The sequence below is a fragment of the Caretta caretta genome, chromosome 6 (assembly GCF_965140235.1).
Source record: "Caretta caretta isolate rCarCar2 chromosome 6, rCarCar1.hap1, whole genome shotgun sequence".
NCBI classification, from domain to species: Eukaryota; Metazoa; Chordata; order Testudines; family Cheloniidae; genus Caretta; species Caretta caretta.
The window spans coordinates 66,116,825-66,138,055 of record NC_134211.1 but is presented as its reverse complement, the minus strand read 5'-3'; the positions used below and the strand labels follow the sequence as shown (position 1 = coordinate 66,138,055).

The window sequence follows — 21,231 nt, the reverse complement described above, 5'->3', positions numbered from 1 at the left end:
TCTAAAAATCTTTTAAAACTGATCAAAGTAATCAAGAGAGAATAGTTTTAATGTCTCTTGAAGAGAGGAAAACAACATTAACCTTTTCGCTGCCATACCTACGGGCATCTGTGTTATTGTAGGTTTTTAGAAAAACCAACCCCTTTTTACCTTTTCTTACTGCTATTCTACTGTCCTATGTTGTTGTTGATTTGTGGACACACACACCTACCAGGTTGATAGTCTGCATTGTTTGATAATTATGATGATTTAAAAAATAATGATGATGCCTGTTGCTTAACCCATGTGCTGATATATTCATCATACATGTCAGCTCATTTGGGAAGAGAAGGCAGGAAGGAGGAAGCAGCGCCAGCACGCACTACGGAGGACTTGTTCGGTTCCACATCGGAAAGCGACACCTCGACCTTTCACGGCTTTGATGAGGATGATGCGGAAGAGCCTCTCTTGAGCCGAGGAGGCGGCCATGGTAGCAGCTCTCCCTCCACAAATAAAAAGGGTGGCTGCTAAAATAACTAAACAGACACAGAAACTCTTTGAGCGATTTTCTATCCTTTTTACTACTATGATTATTATTACTACTTTTTTTTTTTCAATTTTAGATCCCTTTTTTCCCCTTTGGGTGTGTACACTGAAAGCACAAACTTATAAAACCTAGACAACTACTTCAAAGAGACAGAAAGTTTTGATTCACTTTTTATTTTTCATTTTAATTTGTTTCCTTTCTCCTCCCCCCTCTTTCTCTCTGGAAACCTGAAATGTGGATTTAGTATTTTTTTTAATAATGAGCAGAGTTGATTTTCTCGTCTTTTAATATATATCAGCAAACCACAAAAATACAAATGGGTTGGAGAGCAGAAACCCAACCCAAATAATTTTTTTTAATTATTATTATTATTATTATTATTTATATATTCTATATATTATTAGAAAAAAGACTTTTTAAATAAAAAATTACAAAAAACAAAAAAGCAATGGACGTCTACTTGATACTAGAACTGTTTCTAGAAAAACCACTGTGGGGTGGATTGTTTGAGATGACAATGAAGCCCTTGGTTTGATGACTTCTGCAATGTGAGATTTTGCACTTACTGTAGCGCGTGGAATTTGTGACTCCCCCTCGCGTACTCCTGTACCACTCACCTTTAGCAGCTTGAAAACGCAAGCAGTTCTGAAGACCATGACACTGAGGAACACATTTCCATTATTCCTCTGGACACCTCTGCACTCGTAAGAGATCTCCTCCTCCCCGCCCCCACCTTTTCATCTCCTCCTCACTCCGTGCGGCTTTTTTTCTTTTTCTTTTTTTCTCTTCTTCACCTTTCACCTCATGGAGAGCAATTTCCAAGCACAGGGATGGAATATAAATGGCAAGTCACAGGCTCTGCAAAGACAAAACAGCTGGAGGAATGAATCATGGAAGAAATTAAAAGGAAAAATACCTCACCTAAATTTTTCTTTCTTTTTTTTTTTTAAAAATTCACACACACATTTTGTTGCCCAGATTTTTCTCTGTCTGTAGTGTCTTGTGAGGCACTTTGTGTTGTTTTTCAATAGCTTCTCTTGAAATAAACCAAAGCAATACTCACTAAAGTCCTGAGGGCAATGGAGAAGAGAGTGATTCCCTCCCAGCGGCTGTCCCAGGACCAAGGAGCCATTTGGCAGATTTCAAAGGTATGTCCCAACAGAAATGTTTTTCAGCCACTGTGAACCCTCTGTGCTATGGATTTTCAACAAACTATTTACTGTTTTATTATAGCAGTAAGTCCTTTAAAGTAAACTGTGTGATTGTGTTATGTACAGCAGGCCAGGCCCTGTTCCCTATTAATTCAATGGGAGTTTTGTCCGAGCAAGCTTTGGCTCAATACGTATAACCAGGAATAAAGCATACCCAGACATTAAGTGTGTAGGTTCCACCCTGCAGTCCTAATGCAAGCAATGCTCTCATTGTAAGGACTGCAGGATTAGGGGTAAGGATATATTTTTGGCATTTTATAGTGCCAACATAAACCATAAAGGTGAGATCCTGACCCCACTGAAGTCAATGACAGCATTTCCATTGTCTTCAGTGGAGCCAGAGTTTCACCCCAAGAAGGAAGCTTGAGTGGTGTATTCATGTTACCAGAACTCATGATAGAAACACATCCATGCACTGTAGACTTTGGGTGTACATTCTTTTAGTTCTTGAGTAAATCATGTCCAAAAAGGGCTGGTTATTTCCATTACTCTCTTTCTTTTGCTGGGGCAGCATAGCACAGTTTGTAACAGGTATTTTATGGCTCCTTCAGTCTTTTTGCCACAATCTAGTGTTAAAATAAACTCTAATCCTTATTTTATTATTAGACATCTGGGTGTGATGCTTCTGTGCATCTTTATAGTTGACATCAGAAATGAAATAACTAATGGCCAGAATCTGCCATCAGATATGCAGATGTAAATCCGGAGTGATGCCATTGACTTCTGGATTCCATTAAGAATCTGCCCTTTTTGTAGAAAATAATGCTGCATAAAATTCCAAAATAAATCTGTATTTTTATATATAGTATATATTAATGCATGTGTGACCCAAAGAAAGTCTCCTTTAAGGCATCCCCATGTTAGTAATCTTTTCCTGTTGTTATTCTACTGGGCTATGTTCCCACTGCTGTGTCAAGTCATATTATAATCGATCAAATGTCAGATCAATGGTATTTTGACTTAACCATGTCAATGAAACATGAACTTTAACATTCACTCTTTCCACAATCATTGTTTTGTTTGAACAAATACATGGAATAGATTTCTAATATTTTGTTTCTACAGTCTGCAGTTTGTGAAGCTCTTCTGTGTTTATTAAAAGCTTAAATTCTATCTTGCTTCTGATGGCGAGCCGCAAGAACAGAGCTGTCTGATTATCTCAAATCCCTGAAAGAATAATAGCCTTGTAGTCATTGTTTTGCTTATCTATCTGTTATTTTATTCATATATATATATAAGAATCAGACATTATAATGTGAAGACTGAAGGAATGGAAGTCAGGGTGGAGGATAGCATGGAATGGAGTCCACAGTTGAATAGACACATAGGCCACATTATTTTCTTACTGACCCTAATGTGAATCCAGAGTAATACCAATAAAGTCAGTGGAGTTCCTTTGGATTTGTGTCAATGTAGCTGAGAGCAGAATCTGGTCCAGTAGTTCTGAAGACTTAAAAGGATGCTATGAACTTGAAATCTAATATATTTCAAAAAATGAGTTTAAAGTACTTTTTCGCACTACACCTGCCCTTCTCCCTGTCCACTCCAGCTAATGTTTATGGATTTTCAGTCACATTTGTAACTTTGTATTTAAAACATGTTTTTCTCTCTCCTGTTGCGGTGTTAAAGGCCACACAAGCAACAGAGGACACTGCCTATACAAAGGAAGCAGTAGAACTGATTATTCACAAAGTGCTGTCAAATGCACAAAGTAAACAAACTAAAAAAAAAATAGAGAAGAAAATGTTATTTCTTATCTCCTTCTGTTACAGTTATCATACTATAGGGCAATGGTGCCAAACTTTTCTTGTTGCACCCCTGCTCCCCCCATTACTGCACAGCCAAGGCTTCCTCAGTAGAGGAACCTAGGTTGAACGTGGAGCAGGGGCAGAACTGGGAATGGCAGAGGAGCTGGGGCTAGAGGCTGAGCTGGCCTGGGGGCGGAGCAGGGGGGAGGAGCAGCTGGGGCTGGATCTGGGCTGGGGGTGGAGCAGGGGGCAGAGTGGAGTTACGGCTGGGGTCAGAGCTAGTTGTGTGGCTGGATGGCACCCCCTCCCCATCCTACTGTGAGAGCTGAGCCTGGCCCTGCCACGTGCCCCCCTGAACGTTCCTCTGTGCCCCCTGAGGCAGTTTGGGGACCACTGCCATAGTGGCTATTTTGAATTATACTAGCCTCAAAAAAATTTCAGACAGAATTGTGATTTTTTTAAAATTTGACTGTGTTCCTTTAAATAAATAGAGATCCCCAAAAAGGGTAGAGTATATTTTGAAGGAGAAAAGATTCATGGGAGTCATGTGGAAGATGGGTTAACAAGGGAAAAGGAAATGCTGGAACTTTGTCCTTTTTCGTTCGTTTGTCTGGGTTTTAGTGTCTAAGTGTAAATTGTTCAGGGTAGAGATTTTGTCTTTGTCTGTGTGAGCAGGGCCTAGCACATTACAGGCCCTTCTGGAATACAAATGATAATCAAATATTAATAATGCATTAAATAATGGCTTACTTTCATGAATAAAGTTCTGATGACCATATATGTCAATTTGTGCCCATAGCCACTAGGTGCCAACCTTAATGGCAGCAGAGCAGGGGCAAGACTCTCAGTAAGAGTGCACTTGCATAAAAATATGCCAGCTAACATTTATTTTCAGTAGTGTACAAAATCCCCAGTAGCTATATTTTGTGTGTGTGTGTGTGTGTGTGTGTGTGTGTTTACACCCACTCCTTGGGTTGATCTGGCCCTGACAGACGAAGGAAGAAAGGATAAATGTATTGTGGAGGAGAGCACTGTAGTCCATGGGACTTCTTCAGATGTGCTCACTATGGTAAGATAACAAAGGCGAGGAGAGAGCTGCAGCTCAGGGTTTAATAGGACAGGCTGAGCAGTGTGGGAGTGTAGTGTAGGAGTGGAGCATGAAGGAGAAGCTGGAGTTGAAGGCTGTGGTCATGGAGTCAATATGCAGAGTACAGGGCAGACAAGGAAGGGAGGAGAGAGTTGAGAGCAGTAGAGGAATCTGAGAGATCGCTGGAGATTGAATGTCACAGACAGTGATGCTGAACAAAAGGTGTGATAACAGACAGGAAACGAAAATGTAGTGGTGGGAGAGGAAAGAGTGCCTTGTGAAAACAAGGCTGGGAGAGTGACCATAATTGCGACTATGGAAGTGATCATTGGAATAGAAGTTAAATACACCCAGGAGTGTTGAATGGCATTGAGGCATGGGATTGAGAATAGGGGAAGAGAGTTGGCCATAGAGGTCAGAGATGAAAGCATAAGCAAGTCCACAGGGGTGCTAATTGATACTCTTGTAGGAGTGGGGAGAGGAGAGTCGGATCACATTCAGTTTTGAAGGTAGAGAATATGTGAGAGGAGCTGTGATTAGCTAGAGGAAAAAGGAGGTCCCTGACACCACCAGCACCATGGACTTCTCAGTAGGCGTGGGGGAGTTGCACAGTCCTAGTCATGTATCCCAAGAAAAACAAGCCACTGACCAAGCCAAGAAGGCATAAAGAGAGTTTCTGGACTTGAATTCCAGGTCATAAATTGGGGGTGGGGGAGGAAATAATTTCTTAAGCCCCAAGGGAAATGTTGCACTCTACAACCTCAGGGTATGTCTACACAACATTTTGGAGCGAACTCCCCAGCCTGGGTCAACAGACTTGGGCTAGCAGGGCTCTAAAAGTAGCTGTATAGACCGTGCTTTGAAGTTGCGGCTCAGGCTGGAGCTCAGGCTCCGTTGTTTCTCAGGTTTTGTGTTCAGGCTTTTGTATGTTCCCTTAATAATGTGGGGCACCTTCCCAAGCACTTCCCAACTCCTGCATACCAAAGGGCCTCAGAACACTTGCAGGAAGAGCCACAGCTTCTTGATCCAGCCCCTGCAAGCAGGTGGGGAATTAACATGGGCCTAGCTGATGTAATGGCTAGGAGATAAATATGCAGCATGAGCTTTATTTGGGCAAGTGGCAAAGAAGGGATGGAAATGAAATTAGCTCATATTTTCCTCCCTCTCCCTTCCGTAATGATTTTTTGACTTGTATTTTTATTCTTTGTATATCTAGTGCAGTTCAGAATGAAGCAACGAAGGTAGGATTACTTACAACAAACTAAATATAACGAACTAAAAACTAGTGAAACAAAGGAGCAGCTCGCATTGACTAGCGTCTCCTGTGTTCTGCTGCCACAGAAATCAGTTTCACCGTTGGCTTCAATAGGCCCAGCAGCCAGCTTTCCGGGGTAGTTTCTGCTGCTGCAGGCAGATCGTACTGTACACACACGAGTTAATGTGAGATGCTCATTTGTTTCTGGATGCGGTATTTAGTTTGGCGTGAGTAACCCCCTCCATGTAGTTTCGTCTTGAAGCTTTTACATTAGTTTCTCATTTTGAGTTCAAATTTGCCATTTTACAGCTCTCTACTTTGGTTCTTGGTTGGAGACAGAGGCTCAGATTGCTGCCTGCTGATGCGTGGAACACATCAGAGCTGCATCCAGACAGTGGCTGAGCCCCGCCGGTTCTGGGACACCATCTGTTATGAATACATTCTCCCCCTGCTGTTGTCCCATAATTTGTTGAACTGTTTTCATGACCATTAGAGATGGTCTCTAAACACAATCTCTGATCTAAACACCCCAAACTCTGAGTGTTCAAAATGTGGATCCTGATCCACATTATTTGGCCTAGGCTCATTGCTAATGGCAATCAATTTTGCTTAGCCTATTCCTCAGGCAAATGTCTTATTGACTCAGCCGGGAATTTTGCTTAAATAAGATCTGCCCAGTATGTGTTTTACTGTAACATAAATTGATGCTTTCAATAAGCCCTATTTCTCCTTTTTTTTGTATTTATTTGTAGGCTGTAATTATTCATGTGTGTGTAAAATATATATTTCATAGGGAAAAAACTTTTGAAATGTTTTAGAGTTCAAACAATTGAGTTGACACTATTATTCATATCCCTCTACCTATCTTTAGTATCATGAAAAAGAAGAGAAATTATAATATAATTTTGAAACTTCAGGTTTCATGATTTTAAGGCCTGATATCTCATAATTTACTGGAACTAGAAATGAGTGGTGTGTCCAGAAGGAAAGGGGAACTCCCCTGTCTCCCAGCATCTCTTTCTGTCACCAATAGTTGCTGCGGTTTTGACTCTTAAGTTCATCACGGCTCCATGACTGAATACTTCCTGTCCCGGAACCTCTGACCATTGCAGTTTTGGGGGTGAGGGGGATGAGTGGATTTCACATTTTGGGGAAAGAAATATTTGAGACTATGTTAGTGGCCATTTGACACTGCTCAGAGGTTTGGAATATAGGAGTTAGTCTCAGGGGAGATGAGCTAGTGGGTGAAGTGCAGGTGTGATATTCAGTTTTTCACTTGTTCCAGAATTATCACATGGCTGTCACCACCACATCCGTGTGTGAGTTCTAAAATTTGGTTGGCATCACATAACTCCTCAGGGTAGGGAACATGTGTTCCTGCCTTTCATACACATGTGGCTCTATATAAATGATTACAATAACAATTTAAAACAGCTCAGGATCTCGTAAGCCAAAGGTCATAACCGCTAGTGAAGAAGCAGTTGTAGGAGATGAGTAATGAGGGGAAATGTAACTACATGTTCACAGTGAAAAAAGCTCACAATGTTTGGGGATTTTTTGGGTGTAACCCCTTCACGTCCCATTTAACTTCTCTTGGTATTCATTTAGGACACCCACATTCAATAGAAACTGAGTTTTGCCTAAGTATATTTTAAAAGTTTGAAGCGGAGTGGGAGCCAAACTGGAAGATTTTGCTTTTGTTCTTTTTGAAGAATTGCTTTTTTGTATGTTTGGGGTTTTTTAGTTTTATTTTGTATTGCCTTTCCCTCTGCAGTCTGCCCTGCCCTCATGGACTCCAGCATCCTTCAAGCAAGCCATTTCCGAAGAAGGCCAAGAGAAGCCAGAATGCTTTGATATTTCTCCTCTCCTTGCCCAATCCATCCCAGCTGGCACAGGAGCCTGGACTGTGGAAAGCCTGCTGGCACCTGCTCAGAAGTTTTGGAATGCCCTAAGCTTGTGCAATACAAAGAAAACATTTTCTTTGTTAAACGTCTTGATTTCACTGTCCTTTATGCGTGTGTGTAAACCCAGGTCAAACTGGAATTGATCTACAATAGAAATGACTGAAAAACAAACCAACACACTGAAAAAAAGACAACTATTTTATTTATTTCAATATTTAAGAGAGAAAAGAAGTGCTCAAGTTGCACAGTATTTTTGTTTAAAATACAGGTTACTTCAAAATTTAAAAGCAATTTTGTGAAGACGTGAAAATTTAAAAAAGCACTTAATGTAAAATAAAGACTGAATATTTACTTTAAGGAAAACCTTTTTTTAAATTACGAAAATAAAGATCAACTCTGCTCTCTCTTACTTTAAAGAAGCCATTCATACATGTGCTGGGTATTTTTATTTTTTGCAAATTGGATGTGGTAAGTGAAGATTGTTCTGGTTTACTTCCTCCTAAATTCTTGGTACTGTTTCCCTGTTAGATATTTAAAGCTTATTTGCTTTACTGTAGCAGGCACAAATTTGAACAAATATACTGTTGAAAAAGCAAAGAACAGACCCAAAGGCTGAATTCTTGTTCTCGGTTTTTGTGTCCAGGCTGGAAGGAATATTGATGTATCTTTTCTATAGAGTGAAACAAGTTTTGGCTTTACCAGTTCTGGGAAATATTGCTGCTGAAAATAGAGGTAAAAAAAAGGAACAACTCAATTTACAGCAGTGCTACATTTCATTTTAGTAACTCAGCAGCTCATTCTGAGAGCTGCTTGCAATCTAAGGGCCTGCGCGTGCAAGCATTCTGGGTGTGGAATCTCCCAGTGGAAGTCCCCTGCACTCCAAGTGCCAGTGCCCTTGCATAATTGAGCCCTAATTTGGGAACTCCTGGACATCCAAAGGCATGCAGAACTTCTTTTAAGCACCTCAGAAATAAGCAGCTGGGGTGACTCAGGAGGAGGCAAGTGTGAGGTGCCATGTGTAGAACCCTAAATTTAGTTTTATGGAGCGTGTGTGGGAAGGAAGGAGTTCATACATTTATTTTAAACTGTTACTCATCTTCTCAGCCTGGTAAGAGGTATTGATTCATAGATGAATTGAAGGACTTATTTGGTTACCCAGTCCATCTCTAGGGGCCAGTGCAAGATTGTTTCCTACAGTGCTTTGTGCAGTCTCGTTTTGAGTGTCTCAAAGATACAGGACAGCCTAGTCTCCTAAAGAAGGCCTTGGATTTGAACCTGAGGCCTAGTATACACTAGAAAAGGTTTCCCATTATAGCTGCTACTGGTGAAGCTGGTATCAGTTCCCCAAGCAAAATAAGCTATACTGGCAGAAACATCTTTATGCTCATATAACCGGGCTTTTGCCAGTATAGAAATGTTGCAAAACAATCACACTGACATTACTATGCCAGAAAACATTTATAGTGTAGAGCTGGCCTGAGATCCCTTGTCCCGCCTCATCCAGTGAGTCATCTCTGCTTAGTCACTAAATTATTTATTTATCAAAGGCATCTGGGGAGAACCTGTTCTTTTGCCATTGACAAGAAGGTGGTAGAATATGTGATGATAATGAAGGTCCTGACCCTTCATCTTGTTTCTTGCTCACCCAAGACTTCAGTTGACTTCACTGGGAATCTTGGGTATGTTAGGAATGCAGAATCTGGAGGAGTACCTCCCATTCTTAACACCTAGGACCAAATCTGCAGGTGTAAGCAATGTAACATCACTGGTAGATCCCACTCCAGCTCCCACTGAATTCAATGGCAAAACTTATATCGCCATCAATGGGAGTAGGAGCAGGACACTTTGCCAGTTTTTTTGAAATCTGCAGTTGTTAAACTGCCTTTAAAAATAATCAGGTTTTGTTCTTTTAAAATATAACAAGATGCACAACTGTAATGAAACTTCTCAAACTGTAGGGTCTGGATTTAAATTGTGTAATATTCTTGTTAAATAAAAGTCTCCTTCTGATGCCCCCATTGTATATTTCTCTGTAAATATTACTTTATCAACCAATTCCACAAGATCTTTTTAGTGCACACTATCATCTCTTTAAACCCCACTGTCAGATATACTTGCTGTACGTACACTTTTTTAAGCTCTCCATTGTTTACAATATTCTCTTCAAGGCTTAAAATAAAACTTCCTTCTCTATTGATTTTGTTTTCCTTTTCCATTTGGTAAATGATGACTTTTGTCCTTGGGTTTTGTTTTGTATTTGCTAATGAAGCTTGAAATTAACACAGCTTTCTTGTTTTTCTCTGTTGGCTGGATTTTGGGAACAGTGTTTGCTACTTGCTTCTGTGGAGGCAGGCAAAGGAGAGACTAAAATATTGCTTTTGTGTAGGGCCCAAGTAAATAAGAATGATTGTTTTTTCCATCGTTTGGCAATAGCATTGGATCTTAATTGTGTATTTATTAATCCCCTTGAGATTAATACAACTCTGTTAAAGTAGGTCAAATGCAGAGTCTAAATTATTTGACACTGCCCCCTTTAGCATAGATTTTAACTGGTTACATCATTTTTTTTTAATTCAGAACCTATCCATCATATTTCTAATGTGCCATCGCTTCAGTATCTAGGTGCCAGTTTCAAGCTTTTGGTTAATTTTGTTGTTTCACAATGTAAAGATTCAACCTTTCCTTCCACACACACATTTTGGGGTGGGGTGATGGGGAAGGAACGAGAGAGATGACTGTTTTAGGTCTGCTGGGAGCAGTAGCCTTTTTAGGTAGGTTTTTCTTTGTTTCTTTTTCCTCTGGTAACTGTGCTGTCATTTATCTGAAACTCTGCTGGGTTTCCCTGTCCCCCATCACACGCGCAGCTACCAGAAGAGGTTACAGAAGGCATTTTCAGTGTTCATGTGTGCATGCAATAGTAGCAGTTCTTAAGTGGTCTTCTGATGTTTGGGAACAGAGTCCCTGGAGTAGTGAAACCAAAACTGGGCTGAATGACAAATAACAGATCGCAAAAAGAAGAAAATCCAATAATTCTCTATAGAATCTAATAGGGATGAATCCAGTAGGACTGTGTAGGAATTACGCTAAAACCCATAGAGAATGAGACTTTCTGGAATGTTTAAATCCTCCAATATAGTAGAGCTAATATCCCTGTAATAATATCCCAGTAATGGAAAGCTTACCATCCTCTGTTCATTTGTATAGCCTCTTTCACATGTGTAATTTTTATTTCAATCACTAGTTTGATTCCTGTCTCCATCGGGGGTGGAGAGGACTTGAAAATGTTGGTGAAAAAAGTTTTGAAGGGAAAGATGCTTTTTAAGCCACCTTTTCTCTCCCCCAATCACTGTAGCTGCCAGGAGCCAGTTTGGCCCCTGACAAAATTTAGAGCCACCTAAAGGCTTTTGCAAGATAAACCATCTGTAATGGCTGTCAAGGTGCCATTGTGCTGTATTCTGGCCATGCCCCTCCCATTCTTGGCAAATCTCGTACATTGGGGCTAGGAGGGGGCTGAGAGAGATTGGCAGAGAATCTCTGGTGGAATCTCCCAGCTGGCCTACTAGGGTAGCTCTAAGGCTGCTTAGGGTCACTATAGCAAACTCTAGGATCTGACCCTTAGTACCTTTTAACCCCCCTCGCCCAGCAACTTCCAGTTGCCTCTCTCTGGGCTTCACTCTTGGAGGCACTACCCACCCTCCCCCTTTACCTGAGTGCAGACCCACAAAACTATTCTTCCAGAGGGATTTTAGACAGCGGATGCTCTTCTTCCCTGCCCCATATCTGGGCAGGGAGGAAGATTTGCCATAGCAAATCCCTGTTCCCCTTCCTAAATCCTTGATCATAGCAGTCTCTGCTCCTCCTCTCCTCAGCTGCAATGTGCCTGCGTCCTAGATCATTTCCAGCTCCCTGATGTGCTGCTGAACAGAGCACGCAGCCAGCAGGAAGATCAGTAAGAGGGTGGACTACCGTACACAGCTGTTGATCCTTGACAAGGAGAGAGGAAAACTGCCGGGAAAAATCCTTCCCTTGTATCTCCCTAGACAATGGGTAGAAGCCCAGTGATTTTTTTCCATTTGCCCTCGCTTTTCTCTTAGACAGGGAACTTTAGCTAGAGGGCAGGCTTAGCGACTAACAAATCAAGGAGAGAACAGATGTTATTACAGGACTCCACTGCTCATATCACTGTACCTTTTCTGTTAAGTTAATACAGGCTATCTTTCCCTGCCCTGCTCCACCCCCATCATCTCTGCCATTGTGTCCAATAATTGTGGATAAGCAGATGAGTTAGATATTTCCGCTAAAATGATCAGAAATGAAAGCTGGCATTTAAATTGGCCTTCTTAGACTTTTATTAAGGCCCCATCCATTCCCACCACTATAGAGCTACTGTTTTCGCTTATGCTCAAATAAATTTGTTAGTCTCTAAGGTGCCACAAGTCCTCCTTGTCTTTTTGCAGATCCAGACTAACACGGCTGCTACTCTGAAACCTGTTTTAGGCTTTTAGCTCTGCATCGAGCTCCCATCTAGAAGGCATTTTTAAACCCATAAGGTCCAGAAACATAATTATACTTAGATGAAAGTTTTAATTCTACAGAAACAATGTAGGATTTAAGGGAGCTCAGGTTCCTTCCAAGCTCCTGAGCAGTGTTACTTCTGATTGCACCCTTGGGCACCCTGTCTAGAGTAGGAAAGTGTTAGATAAATACATCTCATTTTTCTACTCTAGAGACGTGCTCCTACTGGTGATAGTGGTGAAAAGAGGGGAGAAGGAAACATTTTCTTTTTCAGTTGCATCTAATCTGCCTCCCCATGTCCACCAGTCTTGTACTGCTCCCAATCAATGTGGCGATTTATCCCGAGGACTGTATAGCTGAGGGCTGTGATGGCAAAGTCTATGAACTGTGTGAAAAAGTTGTGGGTTGGTTTGGCCTAAATTAATGTTTTACTAGTATACAATTTCTGGTTTATTCCCACTGCTTCTCCGTATCTGCAAGAAGTCTTTTTCTGGTTAATATTTTCTTCCTAAAACTGTGAGTCCCAATTATAATCAGAACCATCAAACCAATGGTGTATGAGGGAGCATGTCCCCTACTCCCTCAAACAAAACCTTTAATATTCTTTTGAAGTGACCTAACCTCTCATTCCCCTTTTTGATGCTCCCTGACCAGAAGCCCGAGTCACCAAAACTTCCCTACTCACTAAAGCGTCCCTATTCAGGAAAGCACTGAATTAACTTCAGTGGAGCAGCAGCACCGTTTTCCTGAATTGGGGCTTGTATTTGTTTAAGCTCTCTATTGTTCCCTGGCAAACACTGTAAAATGGGATTTCCTTTGCTCCACCAAATCTGGACATTTAAAACAATTTAATCCTAGTTCTGATGAGGCCATCATATGATAAGACACAAGGTTGTGTCTAGAAAAGTACTTACCATGACGATGATTTGGATGATTGTTCATCCATCTGGCATCTAATTCTTCCATGATAAGGAAGTGTGCCGCCTTCTTTTTTTAAAAAAAACTAGATTTCTGGAGCACAGTTTTGTCTTTGTCAGTATCATCATCCACACTGCTGACTGGGTTTCAGTTTAAAGTTATCTAAAATATATGGAGTGGTATTGGGTGACCTACAGACAGGGGCCAGTTATAAAGCTGCACGGAAAAGATGACATATTTTGAACAATGAAAGTTGAATGATGGATTGAAGTTCTCTGAACTGTTGCTGCCTGCATGAAAGCAACAGAAGTTTTGGCAAATTCCGAAAGGGGACAGTCCTCCTTTGAACTCCTGGCTGATGGACAGCTCCACCTGGCAAGAGAAGGACATATTCCCGTTGGTTTTGCCAGAGAGATAATTTGCCTCTTGATGCTATTCTTAACCATCTCTGATGGCAAATTCCCTAAGAGACCTTCCAGTTCATATCTGTGTTCTCCTAAATGTTTGTGATTCTTTGAGACATTTTTGCTTGAACTGAACCCTTGAACTGAACCACTCTGCCTCATCAGCCTCTGGGTCTCTGTCATAGTATCAGCAGCAATGTGACTTCACCATGCAGTGCTTTGGGAGGAGGAGGAGCATGTTCTTCACATATAACCAGCTTCCCTGAAACAGATTAGAGGCTTTAAAAAGAGCACTCCCAGAATTATGTCAATATTACTGGAGACTTAATTTAAGATGTTAAACATTTCTGTCACCAGGTAACAGGCATTAGTTACTTTTGTGCTAATCTCGGTAACAAGTACTGTGACTGAAGCCAACTCGTTTAAGTGAGAGGAACCCATATGATGTGAGGCAGTCAAGAGCTGATCAGTAACGAAGGTGGATGTTTTTATTTTTGTAAGTGTCAGATACCCAGTAAAACCACTATATGCCAGACATAAAACTTCATACAACACCCTCTGCAGCAGGATCTCATTTTCTCCTTCCATCACAAATCCTGGGGTTTCCACAATACTGCTCTGCTTCTGGGTGTAGCTTATTACTATAACATAACACTCAAAACCTTTCAGCCATCTTCCCTAGCTCAATAAGTCATTTCAGTTTATAGTGGGCTTCAGCAGCCATATACACCTCCTCTTTAGTTAAACCCCTTTCCAGTCCTTTATCAGGGTTTCTCCTTCCTTATAGCCTTCCCTCCAAACTCAGGCTTTTGCAGCCCTTCTAGCTGGGGCTTTGTGCCCAGCAGGCTTCTGCTCCTTGTAGGTCCCTCAGCTGCTTCTTGCAGATTGCTCTCCCAGGCCTGGTCTGGGAGCTCTGGAGAGGTGTCACCTGCCCTCTTCCCAGCTGGTTCCCTGTTGATTTCAATGGGTGTTAGGCAACTAAGCACATTTGAAATTCCCACTAGGCACCTAAATACCTTTACAAATCTGACCCCGAAGCCCCTTTTACACTGTTCTAGGAATATTGCCATTCTGTTCTGGCAGTGTAAAGGAGCCGTATGTAAATAAGAATTAGGCCCTCTTGTATTTAAGGGGCCCAGCACTAGTTCTCTTACAAAGGCTTCTTTGGTACCTGGATGCAGCTCCCTAGAAACCTGATCAGAGAGGTGCTGAGCACTCCCAACTCCCATTAAAGTTAATTGGAGTCAAAGACATTCAGAAACTTGCAAGCCTGGAGGCTCTATGAGAAAATCCCTCAGGCCCTTTGTCATGACTAGAACTGCCCATTACCAAGCCTGCTAGCAGCTAAAAAATAAAACTGCATCAGGGGCCTAAGAGCTACAATGAATTCCAACAGGGCAAGGAAATAAATAAATAAAATAGTGTTTCATTTTAATTTGCATGATAGCCTCTTCTCAGTAATTCCTTTTGGTGCTGAATGGACTGTAAGCATTTATGTCCACTGCTGTGGCACTTGCTAATTGCTTGTTTAATCAAATGTGATATTTAGGTGATATGAAATATCATTTAAATACATTAAAGGAATGCTATTAGCTTGTTAAAGCCTAAAATATGACTGACCTTTTGACTTGTTGTTCTGGTGAGGAAGGTCATCTGGGATCTAACAAATGAATGTATGTTAGTCTGCCATTTTTCCACCAAAAAACAGAAACCACCACCACCTTGGCATAACTTATTGAAATCACTGTGTGAGCGCCCCCTGCTGGTTGCAGCATGTCATTAACTAACTAAGCACTTCCCACTAAATGATGATATTTTGATGGAGAAGTAAATGAAAGGCAGCCATGTTGACCAATGCTCCATTGGCAAGAGACGAAAACCAAAGTGTTTAAAAAATGGAGAATGGAAAAATGACCATGCAATTTTATTTTCCAGCTTCTAAGATTGTATTACAATCAATGACAAGTATGTTTATATATAATATATTTTCTCTCTCTCTCACTCACACACACTAGGTAAAGGAGTCCATTTAAATGAATGAATGAGGTAACTTACTCAGAATTGTTTTTCTTTCTGTTTAGCTGAGTGATGTGGCACTAGTTATGTTGGAGTATACAATTACACGACTATATTAGCAATAGTATAAATTATAGGCGGTTCAACAGACTTGCATGGGAAAGCCAGAGCTGTTACGTTTACAGTATATGTTTATGTAGATTGTGAGCCATTTACTCATTATGCTGAATTTATCTACCTGTATGATACATAGTTACCTCATGTAACAGCAATGAGGTTACTGTGTATGCAATGGCATAATGTCTTATGCATAGTTATTTCTGCAGTTTATTGAATATTAAATAGTGAAATTTAAATAATTTCTGTGGAGTTTGCCATTTGATTTGAATTTTTGGGACCCATTCTGGCTAGTAACTTAATTCTGAGCTGTTCTTAACGCATTCTAGGAATTGAATTAGTTGGTTGAGAAGACTGATAAGATACTTCCCCCCTCAAATTCAGAAGTTAAAAACCAATCCACTCAATTGTGTCTGAGTCATTCTTATCTGATGGCTGTTTCGTGGCACATGGGTGAAATCACCCCGTTCAGAGAGACTAAGTCTTTGTACCACTGAAGCCCCTATGGACTTAAGTGGAATTTCAGTGGTGCATCACTACTAGTGCCCCCCTTGTTGGAAGTCTAAAGAGAAGCCAAGGACTGAAAGGCCCTCGAAACCAGCTGATGCTCTCACCACTACCGATGGTCCCTCTAGCTCAGGTCTGAGACAGGTCAGTGTAGCAAAGCCTGTTTTGTGGATAAATAGGAGGCTTCAGGGTTGTCATCCTGCACCTTTTACGAATACTAAGGTCATGCAAAAATTGTGTTCTGGGGCAATGCTCTACTTGCAACACTGCAAGTCTTCCTTACAAAACAGTGTAGGGTAGAGTATTTTTTTAAAGAGCCAAACAACCTCATAAGGGGTGGGAGAGAGGGGGAAGTCCTGTGAAGAAATGAATTTTAAAAACAGAATTTTATAGCAACAACAAAATGGTTATAAAAGTCTATCCAAAAATCATCCCTGGAATGTAAAATACCAACTTAGAAAAGAGGTGTTTTCAGTGCTTGAAATGTGGGTGACACTTTTGGTCCCATCAGCTTGTCAGGCTAGTTCTAAATTGCAGTGCAATGTTGGTTGGGACCCCTTCTTCCACCTTTCAGGAACAGATGGCATTACCAGGGTCCAGTGCATGCCTAGAAAACTGTTACATTGAAGGTAACCCTTGAAAATATCAGTATGCTGGACAGCACTAGGATCCCCTGCAGACATACTGCTGTCTGTTTGTATTAACACAGTAGTTTAACACCAGTGATGTTGAAGAAGGAGCAGGTAATAGGGCAGCAGCAGTCAGTACTGTTGGTTCTAACAGATGGCAGGCTTATTGCTTGTATAGAAAGGGTGGAGATCATATTTATTTTAAAAATAAGGTTCTTTTTCACACACTGACAAATGGATACCCAGTCCATGGCTTCCCAAACACCTTAGACATTACAGCATTCCTTCCATTATAACCATACCGCTGGAAATCTCTGGCTCCCCTGGGATAGTAATGTCGTAAATAGGCTACAGGGCAGATGTGTTTAATCTGCTGGGAAGAGCTGATTTAACTAACTAACAAACAAAAACCCAACAAAACACCACCTTAACCCTCCATCCTTTATTTTAGTGTTTATGACCAAGTGTTTTTGCTTCACTGCTCATTTTGAAAGGATTAGTGAGCCTGCCAGTTGACTGAAAGCTCTCTGGTGTGTGAGCTGGCCTGGCTGGGGAGCCTGCAGCGCATAGTGACGAGGTCTGAGCTGTGCAGGAGTGTTTTCCACTGCAGTTTGTTGAGGGATAATAACAAGGTCCCCCAGACAAGTGATACGTTGGCTTTTCAGGTTGTGGAGATTCACCCTGTCTGGACAGGCAGCCTACCTCCTTCATCCACTCTTTCATCTTACTACTTCCTCACTTTGGTAGACAATTAAATACAGAAAACATCTTGTATTGAAAGGAATACAGTGCTAGGAATGCTTTACACAGCATATCCGCCAATACATACATTTGCTGGGTGTAGGACTCAGCACAGTAGCAATAGCATTCTCTGCCATACTTTATAAGTTGTATCATTTTAGTTATTGGGATCTGTGTTCCTGCTACTGAAAGCCCTGGTGTACAGAATCTGTGCAGTGCCTGAAGGCGGTTTCTTTCCTGTTGGCATTGGTAAGCAGCCTAACCGCCTTTTGGCAATTAGCAGATCATTACCCATAATGCTATGCACACTGTGATGCGGGCTGCTGGGTTTTTTGGAGGTCGCGCTGACCTAAATCACCCCCAGGAATTGTACAGTGTTGGACGGTTTATGCAGTACAGTAACAAGCTGAGACTTCAATACAAGGTCATTTGAGTGCTCCCACATTATTTTTCTTAGGCAAGAAATAGCCATTTTGCTTAGCAGCCAGCAGTCTCTAAAAGGAGTCAGTTTGGGAAAGAGGGAAGCAGAACATTGTTTGATTCAGGATGGAAAATTCTGAGAAGACAATGGTTTCAATGGATCTAAGGTCAGGTTCCACTCTAACACCTCTCAGTTAGGGCCTGTTTCACCACTCCATTACCCCAGCTTCAGAACAGTGTAACTCCAGGAATGAATCAGGCCTTCTGTTGTCAGAAAGCTGGACATGCTAATCAGTGAGCAGAACATATTCTTATTGCTCCATGAGAAACTGTGGCAAGTATGACTTGGGCTTGATTCTCCACTGCCTTGCACTTTGTGTACTGTGTGCAAACAGGAATGGTAGCTTTTTTGCGTCTACCCAAGGTGCAAAGCAGTGGAGAATCAGGCCCACTTTTCTATACACAGTCTGATTTTGATCAGAGTTATGCTGGTACAAATCTGAAGTCAATAGAGTTGCACTGATGTAAAACTGGTGTACACCAGAGGAGACTCAGGTGCATCATATCTATATCTCTATCTCTCTATAACTTTACATAAGTGCTGAAGATATTCTTGTGAATTGCAGAGCCAGGTGATAAGCCTTTGTCGTGCACCTTGCCCTTCACTTGCATTTTGCCCAGTACACCATCTCCTCTTGACTGCTTGTAATATTCCAAACCTCTGAGCAACTCAAAACAAAGGGCCAGATCCTCAGCTATGGTAGGGCTGCTTTGCACGAAGCATTCTAAAGGATGGCCTAAGCAGCTGAAACACCATCCAACCTCTCAGTCCCCAGTACAATAGTAAGTCAAGGGATGGGACTTAGCCAGAATGCACTGTACTCTGGAGATCCCTGACTGCCACAACAGCCTTTTGGATGACTGCTGCAGGCAACTGTAAGTTAGAGCAGCCTCGCAGTTGCTCTAATTTACACCAGTCACTGAACTGTCCCCTAGGATTTTAAAGTTTGACACCCTAAGCAACCCAATCAAGAAGGCAGTGGGTGGAGCACTCACCACCAGTGAGTGCTCCAGAAGGGTTTTTTCCTTTCCCCATCAAATGTGGAATCCGTCCTCCATATTACTGTGGCCCTAGATCCAGGGCAGCAGAATGTGCAATAGTAAGTTCTGCACCAGTGACAGGTATAACTTCTGATGCTGTTTGTTACAACTGCAGGATTTACATGGCAGCTTGATACCAGTGGAAAGGGAAAATTCTTCTTCGAGTGATGGTCCCTATATGTATTCCAAACTCAGGTGCACATGCACTCCATGTGACGGAGCTGGAAGTTTTCCATAGCAGTGTCCGTTGGCCCATATGTATGTCGTATGTTGTCCCATGCTCGAGGTTATAAGAGGCCGCGTGGGCCACACTCCTTCAGTTCCCTCTTAGCACTGCATGGTCGGAGTCGGAATCCTCTTTCCTCCATGCTTGTAGTCTATGTATGCAGCTAGTTTAGTTTTTCTTAATAGTGTAGACAGTTCATAATTAGTTGGTATGATTGGTCTTGCCCTGCTCAGGGCCTGTCTCGACTTCGCTGGGGGACTATGCCCCACATTATGGGGTTCAAAAACTGTGCGTCGTGCCCTTGCTCATTCTCAGTGAGTGACGAGCAACACTGTTGCTCGTACTGCTTGGGGGAGGTGCATCTTGCTGCATGCTGTGAGATCTGCAAGTCCTTTCCCCCTCAGACCTGCGAGGCTCGTCTTTTGCGACTCCGGAAGTTCCTCATGGAGAATGGTCTCTAGCTGTGTGGGGAGTCTAATCCAGGACCGATGGAACTGACAGTGCACCTCCCTTCACCGGTGGCGAGTGCTCCACCCACTGCCTCCTGCCCAGATCCATCAGTACCACTGGTGCAGGGCAAGTCCAAGTGAGAGGGTTGTAAGTGTTCTCATGGGTACTGTAGCAAGTCCCTGTTGCAGACTGCCCCAAAGCACAGTGTTTCCTCCCCGAGCCGTGCCAGGTTGGGTGAGACATCGCACATGAACCCCACCGTGCCACCTCCTAAGCTCCCCCATGCAGTGGGTAAAGCTAAAAGGAAGGAGGAGGCACTGGTACTGCGACTGCCATCCCAGCTGTGCAAAGAGACTGCCTTCCATGGCATGCACCCCCATTGTGACTGGAGTCTCCACATTCCGCACTGCACATGCCTCCACGCTCCAGTGGTCCAAGAGATATCCCTTGGATGCCTGGGTGCATCAAATCTCTGCTCCCAACAGCGCACCTAGACCTGCCATATCCACCCCTCCACTGCTCTCAGTACTGCAGCCCACTACTCTGGGGGACGTACCGCTCCTCTTTTGACAGAGACCACACCTGGCAGTTAAGCACAGACGGCCCACATTGATGGCTCTATTGCTACTCGAGGTCTCTTTGGACTCAGACAGCTATTCATCAGGGGAACCATCATTCTCACCTGTGTCATGGCACAGCTCGGGCTCTGTACACTCCCGCACCGCTGCCTTGCCATGGATATCCTTGGGGCCTGCTGTATCCCCGGGACCCAACCCCATGGGTACACTGGCTGCCCTGGCACCCATACCACCACCCATCTCTGCTTTCCCAGGTCTTACACCCTTCCATCCAGGCTCATGTGCCGGCACAGGGCACGATCAAACGGTGCTCAATCCTTTAATCAGCAAGGGCTTCTATTTCCTGTACTTTCTCAACCCTAAAAAGGGAGGAGGAGTCTGCCCCATCCTCAATCTCCTACTACTCAATACTTTCATTAGGAAAATCAATTTCCGTGTGGTGACACTCGCTTTCATCATGCTATCCCTCCTACAGGAGGCATCGTTTGCAGCTCTCCACATAAAGGATGTTTATTTTCACATTGATGTCTATCCGGCTCACCACAAGTTTCTTCGCTTCCGTGTGGGTGACAACCACTGCCATTTCAGAGTTCTCCCCTTTGGCATTGTGACAGCTCTAAGGGTCTTCACCAAAGTCTTTGTGGTTTTGGCAGCCCAACTAAGACAACTGGGGTACTCTGTGTTTCCTTACTTAGATGACTGGCTTCTGGTGACACCATCCCTCGCAGAGATGACATTGGCCATCTGCATTCTTGACATCTGTGTAAATGAGGAGCAATCTGTGCTTGTCCCAAGGTGGACAATCCACTTCACCAGGGCATGCCTAGATTCTGGGACAGCTTGGGCCTTTTCCTACCCTGACATCCCTAGTGGCAGCC

At 42.5% G+C, this 21,231-nt stretch overlaps 1 protein-coding gene across 4 annotated transcripts in view; it reads left to right on the top strand.

The window, feature by feature from the left end:
• The window catches only part of DPF3 (double PHD fingers 3), a 220,091-nt gene that overhangs the window by 170,463 nt on the left and 28,397 nt on the right, over positions 1 to 21,231 (top strand). For 2 of the 4 annotated variants that reach the window (XR_012668954.1, XR_012668955.1), the window contains exons 9-10: positions 314 to 1,674; positions 7,602 to 8,199. The exons of 1 other annotated variant lie outside the window; for it this stretch is intronic. The gene's annotated coding sequence lies outside the window, so the exon portion shown is untranslated. Of the gene's footprint in view, positions 1 to 313; positions 1,675 to 7,601; positions 15,944 to 21,231 lie in introns of those variants that run through there. One more of the 4 variants, XR_012668953.1, reaches the window with a different exon arrangement.